Source organism: Bacillus rossius, chromosome 18 (genome assembly GCF_032445375.1).
Source record: "Bacillus rossius redtenbacheri isolate Brsri chromosome 18, Brsri_v3, whole genome shotgun sequence".
NCBI lineage: Eukaryota > Metazoa > Arthropoda > Insecta > Phasmatodea > Bacillidae > Bacillus > Bacillus rossius.
The window spans coordinates 3,284,742-3,293,438 of record NC_086345.1 but is presented as its reverse complement, the minus strand read 5'-3'; positions in this window follow the sequence as shown (position 1 = coordinate 3,293,438).

Below are 8,697 nucleotides of genomic sequence, written 5' to 3'. Positions count from 1 at the left end.
CTGAAGTGCTTAAATAATTCTTTGCTAACGAATAACCACTCGAGATCCTCATGCCTAGTGACAGGTATTTTAAGAAAAATAAAATTAGACTGTCCGCGTTTGCACGAGGAGTCATTGCTTCAATTGGCAGGGCCATTCGGGACTTGTTTTTTTCCACACAGAATATTTGTGAGTCGTTTGCCGACAGCATACACGTACCTGGTTGAAATTGTGAAATTGTGAAAGTGAACAGAGCCTTTGGTTTCGGGACGTGTTCGTGGCATTACCACAAGGACACTGGAATATCGGGAAGGCTGCTGTGAAATATTGAACCTTTTGGAAATTTTTGAAACGTTCCACTCGACCGGGCGCCTGTCTCCTCGCGGCAGAGCGATGCCACATCCCTCGTGTCAGCTGGGAGGACACTCCGCCCTCCTTGCAGGCATGACGTATCGCCCCGTGGTTTCCCAACAAGAGAGCGCACAAGGGAAAGCGCTTCGCGTCGGACGTCGAGTAGCAAAATTCACATTTCTTCCCGGCTTCACATCCAGTCCACAGAGTTCCACAGAACTGGCATTTGACTATGTTATTAGCATGATTCTTGCAACGCAGCATGTTGATTGAAATCATTATTTTCGGAATTAGCGCTGTTGCTAGTTCGGCACAGTATGTAGCCTATGTCATAGAGAGATTTTATTGCGGCTATCTTGCTCTTGCCTCTCCATTGTGTTCGTCGGTGCTGTGATATTGATATGAATAATTCGTGCCGGGGTATTCCCTGTGCTGTCTTTACAATTAAAATTTAACTAAGGCCAATTTTGGCTCGTTTTCTTTGTGTTTGTGTATTCATATTCAATTGTTAATTCTTAGCGTTTTCTCTATGACACACAGTGTGAAACAAAAAAAAAATGGATTATGTGAAAAAAAAGGATTTTGCATTGAGAAACCTTTTTTTATTTTTAGGGTTGTCTGAAAAAATTCCGAATACAACATAAAGATGGCAGCACTCGTCAACAAAAATTGGGCAGTGTGTTTGCTCATGCTTTGGAACATACGCTCTGAAATTTCAGCATTTTGGAACGCTCAGTTGTTTTTAACAATCGTTTGCGTGAGTCTCTGCAAAATAGTTGTTTACATAGGTGATGGTCTCCTCATTCGACAAAAATCTCTGTCCTCCGAGTGAAATTTTATCCTAGGAAACAAAAATATTAATGTAAATTTGGTTTGGGAAGTTAGGAGGGTGGTCAAGCAGTTTAAACCGTAATTCGTAGATTCGTAGATTTTCGCTATGAGAACTACTGAGGTTTGATCTGGTGCCACAATTTGTTTTGTTTCTGCAAATTTGTTATTTTTTCTGTAATCTTTTGATGTTATCTACCCCTCAGGGTCTGGGGATTCCGCGTGAAGTGGCGTTCATAAGCACCGCTATTCTGGAGGCTTCGAGCTTCGGGTCGGCCCGGGATGACGGACACGTCACAACCACTCCAGTCGGTTCCAGAAAGACTGCCAACGGGTATATAAGCGACGACGCCGGCCTCCGCGGGAGTTCCGACAGGCGAGTGGAGTGAAGTTCGACTCGGGGTGACGGTATCGAGAGAGTGCGACTGAGTGGCGCGAGACTGTGTGTGTGGACAGGTGCGAGATACACTGCTGAGCCTAGCTCCAGTGAGGAGTGCGAACTGTGGACTGGACAGATAATTAGTGATTTGTGAATATACATCAAGTGTGGTGGTTTAATTAGTAATGTTAATATTAGTAGGAAATTCAACTCTTCCAAAATTAATTGGGCTATTCTTACGAACCCACTTCCCGAACTTGTAACAATGAATTTTCAGTAAATTACAATAAACGCATTTCACAAAATCGGTTATTATTAATCACCGAACTACTAATAAAAATCTTGCAATAATCACCCTTAAAAAAGAATCATCAAAATGCGTATGAAATATTTATTAAAGCTAAAGTTACACAAAGGTTTCCTTTTACGATTTCTAAACATTTAAAACACAAACTGTATAAATAATATACATGGCTTTGGTAACCTGAAAATAATTTAAAAAAATTGATTTTTTAAAATCCTAAATCTTTTTCTTAAGTATCTTTAGACAATGAACTAAAAACTCTTAAAAAGGTTTCCTGACCTTAGTGGTTAATTTTTTTTTTGCAAATCTGAATTTTAATTAAAATCCCGTTATAATATATTTCCTAATCAGTTATTGCGTGTCTGAGGACGTCCAAAATCCACACACTACCAAAATCTCTTCGATTTTGGTCAAATTGGCAGTCATATAAAATATTTTTTGTTTTAGGTTGTAATCATCATCATAAATTATTAAAGGCGGATACATAACAGAGACTCAAAGAGAAAATACCTTTAGAAATTTCGCTACAGATGGCGTAGGTCAAAAGTAAGCTACCTAAAGGTTTATAAAAACGGAACACTCTTTCGTTTGCTTAAAAAACGGCCGTAGCTGAAATTTGGACATGTTCACCGGCCGCGCCTGCTGAAAGAATTGCAGACGTCGTCTTGGCCTACGAAGCTCTGGCCACAGTGGATGCGTGCAGTTCGTAAGTGGTCCGCAGCAGGTGTTACGTCACGCCTCCTTAGTTTGCAGGCCTTCTGCCGCCCCCTGAGTGACCACTTACTTTTGATATCTGGAAGTAAGATGGCGACCTGTCTTTAATTCTTCTTTTCCGACCCTCCATGTTTCCTTCAGTTATTTCGGGTCTTTTTTTTGATTAATTTCTGTTCTCTTTTTTGTTTGCTGTACTCTGTGTTTTTTGAACTTTTTCCTAGAAATTTTGGTGATGATATTTTGTACTGTTGTGTTTTTTTTTATTGTAACATGTATTTATTTTAAGCACGAAAGAGCTGAGTTAGCTTATACGTGCTCTTTTATTTGCTGTGATGTTCGTTTGTAATGTGTATTTAAGTGTTGAATAAAATCAATATAAATCTAAAAAAATATAATCTGCCGCCGGCTGGTGTCCGTGACGTCACAAGCCACTCGCGTCCTGGACGTTCCGAACAACGTGCCATTAACTGAGAGCAACAAAACACCTCAGTAAAAATGATTACTTTACTGTCTTAAAGAAATTAAACTGTTAACATTATGTAATAAAATTTACTTACAGGCATGCTAAAATATAAAAAAGAAAACGAAAAAAATTGACTCAAAATATAAATTGCATCCAAAAAATAAAAAAAATAAACCATAAACTAAACTAAATATTACGTAAACTGTTTATAAAATTTTGCATACTAAACCCTTAAAGTATTTACAAATGCTTTACAGTATTTTATATTATTAAGTATTAATAATATTCCAATGTTTTTATTTTACAATTGCGTAATACAATTTTAAATAAGTTAAAATAATCTTAAAACTGTTGTTTTTTCATTCTAAGTTTTTGTTGTTAAAAAGGTTTATATTACATGCTTGTAATTATTTTTAAGCTATTTTTTTTTAATTTCTTTTTGGTTTTCAAGCCTTTATCTTATTTTTAAAAAAATGCACTTTTGTAAAGAAACTTTTTCTAACTATGTTCGTAATGAAAATACCTAGTTGACAAAACCAACCTCACTGAATTCAGCTTTTTACTGTTTGTACATACTCGTCATTCAAACACGGCGCCACCGTTCCCAGCCTCTTAAGCCTCACAAAAGTTCCGAGGAAGCACCGGCTACTTTAAGATTTTTACTTTCTTAACCTCTTAAACATAGTTTTAAAATAAAAAAACGTATGTAGGAAAATGCATTGTTTATAGGTGACATTGAAAATTATTTGTTTAGAAATTTAATACCAAAATTAAACGATCTCTTTCAGAGACAAAGAAGCCGGTGGTTCGAAATGAACTATGAGCGCCCTCAGCCAGGAGGCCCACTTGCTCTTGCAGAAGCATGACTGTGTAACGGGGTTGATAAACGTAGCCTAAGTCAAAACTATGTTTCCTGTATGTTTTAAAGTTTTCTACTTATTGCAGGCACAAAAGGACAAAGCATGATCTCTTTACAACACACAAGCACCCTATCCGGAGATTACTTGCATCGGTTAAAACTCACGCGTCAGAATGTCTGGGCACCCCCTACATTCACCCCAATTCAACCCCTGAGAATCCAACTGATGTTGTGCCACTGCTGTCTTTGAACAGCCCATTAGACAACTACTGACTGTAGAAACAATGCATGGAAAAAGACAAAATAGACCTAACACTTAACATGGAAAATAATTGATGAGATACAATTTGGAATTAAAAAATTTTAAAATAAAATTGTTGAAACGTTTTCAATATATTGTAAAAACATTTATGACAATATTGCAAACAGTTTAAATGAATCATAATAAGCGTAATTATATGTTAAACTTTATTAAACTTGTGTTTTATTGCGAATTTTTATTTATAGCCAAAATTAAGTGGCAGTGTTTATGACAAATTTCGTATGAAATTTGAGTTTCAAACCATATTAGAGATAAAAAAATCTAGGATATTGATTCTCCAGAAGAGTTTTATGCTTTGAGACGAGCTAATGTGGCCACACAAACAGGATGGCAAATTCTTAAGCTTTTCTTTCACATCACAGCAGGCTAAGAAAGCTTTTCTTTGATTTACTTGGTCGTACTCTTTTTATGAAAGCTGCACTCAAACTTCTTACTTATGGAGTTACTTGAAAGCTTGAAACTTACGGAACACTTTCGGTGCCCGCAATAGATGTCTGTCAGTTATCCATTGTTTATCTTAATTTATTCAGCAGTGCTTTGAAGGCTACCTTTTGAAGCCTCTTATCTTAAAAAGATATTTATTCATCACCCAGTTTACGTTTTCCTAACAAGAGAATGCTTGTTTTCCCCACAATTATAAGACTTATTCACTTTTAATTAACACTTTTCAAACATAGTGACACAAATTATTATGAAAACACATAATATTTTAAAATTACACCGAAATAAGAAACATAGAATCTAGAAAAGTCATATTGGTTCCAATAGTTTTTATGTCATATCCTTTTTGTCAGTAAATGTTAAAAAAATTTTCTTTGATATGGCAGAGATCACAAACAAAGAGATTTTAAAAGACGTCATAGCGTGTATCGATATTATTATTAGTATAATAGTCATCTCCAATTATGAATTCAATAATACAAGGCTAGGAATTAAAGGGAAAAGCTTTTGTACCAGTCAGACACTTTTTAAATTCAGGCATTCCGTTGAATAAACAAAGCAAAATTTTGAAATGAAACGTTAGAAAATACCTATTGTTGTAAAACGTTTGAAACTAAAAATACATTTTCTGACGTGATATCGTCTTATGAATCAATGAACGCCGGCTGTACGCACGAAAAAACCACGACTCATTATCACGTTCCGAGCGTGCAAGAACCGGCCAACCACCGTGCGAGGAAAATCTTCTATAATATCAAACAGGTTAAGGAGGACTTTTTAAAAGCAGCAATTTAAAAAAAAATTGATATATTTGTCCAATTTCGACATTTCAAAATTTACAATGTATTGACATTGATTTCATTTCAGTTTATTTCTATAACTAATTGTTCGTGATTATTTTTAAAAAAATATTTAAATTAAATTTGCAAAAACTCTAAATTATATTTGAAAATTAAAAAAAAATTGGTTGTCTGTAAAGTCGGTTTACGGACGATAGTTTAACGTGACAACGTCATAACAAAACATTGATGAAATAATTTCATACTTTTATGAATAAAATTGAATAATTTTTATTGAATTATCACTATTTTGTATGGATACAAGGAGTGAAATGAAATCTAAAATTTAATTGATAAATTAACTTTTATTTGCACTCATTAATCCAAATATGTTTATTACTTTAACGAAGAGATTATTTTAACTACAACTTTAATACATGTTTGCTATTTAACTTCTTCCAATCTGTGTTGTTCTGTTAAGGATAGGACGATGATAGGAAAAGTAGGAAACGAATGGGAGTATTTCATGTTTAATGTGCCTCGAAAAAGTCAAATCGATGTTTGTTCCAATTGAGTGGACGAGAGATAGATACGGCGCAAGCGTACAATGAGCGCAACGGGACGCAGCGTAACGGGACAATGTGCGTAACGGGACACTTTTTCGTCCGTGCAGCGGGCGTTCATCGATTTATTAGACGTTGTCACGTCAAAAGTATGTAGTTTTTCATCAATGTTTTCTTATGACGTTATCACGTAAAGTTATCGTCCGTAAACCGACTTTACAGACAACCCCCCCCCCCCCCCATTTTTTTAGTTGCCATGTGTGTAGCAGTAAAAGGTAGCTATTCGTGCAGATCGAAATGTAAAAGCACATGGAGGACGCTGCAGTGTGAGGCGAGGGGCGGACATGAGCACACACGGGTCGAGATGCCCCCTGGAGCGCAACAAAGTCACGCCTCGCCCGGCGAGGAACGGGAGTGTAGCGGCGCCCGCCGGAGGCCACTGACCCCGGTCAGCAGGGGTGTCACAGGCCACGGCCTCGCCTCGCGACCCCTGACCTCCCCAACCAGCCCCCGCCACACCCCTGCAGGGTCGCCTGCAGCTTCACTGAGCAAGGCTCTGCTGCCTATTACTGTGCAGTCGGGCCTAGGAGGGTTCGAGTGCCGAGCGGTACACTCGCTGATAGCCAACATTAAGGGATAGGTGCCCCAAGAAGGAACTCCATGAATCTGTGGAAGATCTATTTTACTCCTGCTCCCAACTCTACACTTCGTTTACGTACAAGTCAGCTACAACCACAATTACATTCTAGACATCCGCTCCTTCCGAGAGCCTAGCCTCCTCTGCTGCTGTTCCCCAGCGTGCCTCACGTCAGTCCACCGCCAGCAGCGCCCTAGTCAGGCGTCGGGTCACGAGGCACTCCGGCTTCCAGGAATCAGCAGCGACGCACAAGCACACTCATCCTTGGTTTGTACAGCATACAGAGTTCCACAAACAGTTCTGTGTACATTCCCGCTGACGTTTTCAGGTTACAAACATTCGCTACGCATCAGCTGGCTAAGTGCGCATGTACTTTTTCCACTGAATCATAAGAACTACGTACTATCTTTATAAATGCCTTAAAACTTATTTTTAAATGAAATAAATACAATACAAAGAATACAAAGAAATAATCTTGTCGTTATGTCTATCCTTCCTGAATCCCGGACAAAACACTGAGCCAGGCTCAGCTGCCGGAACCTCTCCGTGCTCTACAGCCGCTAGGGCTACATCACAGCCCGACAACAATCTGACACTCAGAGGAGAGTGTACGTTTCAACGATAATTGCATTCTACAGAAAGTCCATAAATTATGTCCCAGGCTCAATGGTATATTACAACAGTTTAATTTAGTCTATTTGTTGACGAGGATTTTCCATACGCAAAGGAAGGCATTTTGCGCTAAAGGTTATTGGAAAGTTTACCCCTATTGTGCACGACATCCGCCGTGCAGCAAGCAGGAAGACAGAGCGGGCTGCCTAACCTCCAGGCAAGTTTTCGCAAGAGCAGATTATTCCGACCTTACAGCCGGCATTTACACGTTCCCCTCCCACATATGCGTTATTATAGGGTAGGGTGGGAGTAACATTCCAGTTCTCTTGATTTTAACATTCCATAGCTTTATTAAAGTAACATAACTGTTAGGGATCGCTCCCTGTTGTTGATCGGGAGGGTATTAGAGCTTCGGCAATGACCAGCGGCTGGGGCCACCAACCCAGCATAGTCACCGCCTCAGCCCCTGTACTACACTCAGCTGACCAGACAGTTGGCTGTGTACTATCAGCACTGCTGGCGCCCACATCACACTGGGACCCAGTGAACCCGTGGTCCAGTGGAGGCTTAGCCGTCCGGGCTAGCACCGGAGCTGTGTCGTCGCTCACCACGTCGACTCCGCATCGGGCTAGGGAACCTTTGGAGCCTGCTCCGAGCGATCGGAGCACCAACACCAAGTGCGAGTCCTACCCAATCAGAATCCAGGGCCTTGGAGAAAACCTCAGCGGGACACCATTCAGTCTTTCATTGATTCTTCCTGTACTACTACCAACTTGGCGTCGATTCGGCAGTCCGTTCACCAACAAGCTAGCCGACCTACACTCTTCAGAGTCCATCCATTGGATGTCCTCGTCTCATCGGACTACCCTCCGACCTGCCGTACCTCGGCCCGGCAGATTTACAGCCGATTAAAGCCGGGAAGTGCCTGGACTCATCCGGCGGCGACCGCAGGAAGCCCTGGCTAGACATGACAGACCAACTCCCGCAAACGACGCTCCCCCACATGTCGCTCCCGCAAGCGTCACTCCAGCAAGCGTCACTCCCGCACTTATCGCTCCCGCAAGCGTCGCTTCAAACGAGAAGCACTCAAACACATGTCACATGTCATGTCAACGCATCGCACCATAAAGCGCGGCACTCAAATGTCCCTTACTTGAACCCCTCGCACTCGCACGCGTCACATTCTTTCATGTCGCATTCTCCTGCCTCAGGATTGCATACACCCGCGGATATTGCGGTCTTTCTCAAGCTCTAACGAAAAACCTGCCACTCAAATGACTACAATTGTGTTTCTTTGTGGCAACGGTATTAATTAATTATATAAAATGGCAAGAGACTGTTGAATAGTTAAATGATTAGGTCTGTTGTGCATGCTGTTTGTTAACTTGCAATAATGATTAAGATAAATGACAGAGTAGTAAAGTGACGTATCCTTCACATATTGAAACAAAACTCAACAAAGTGAA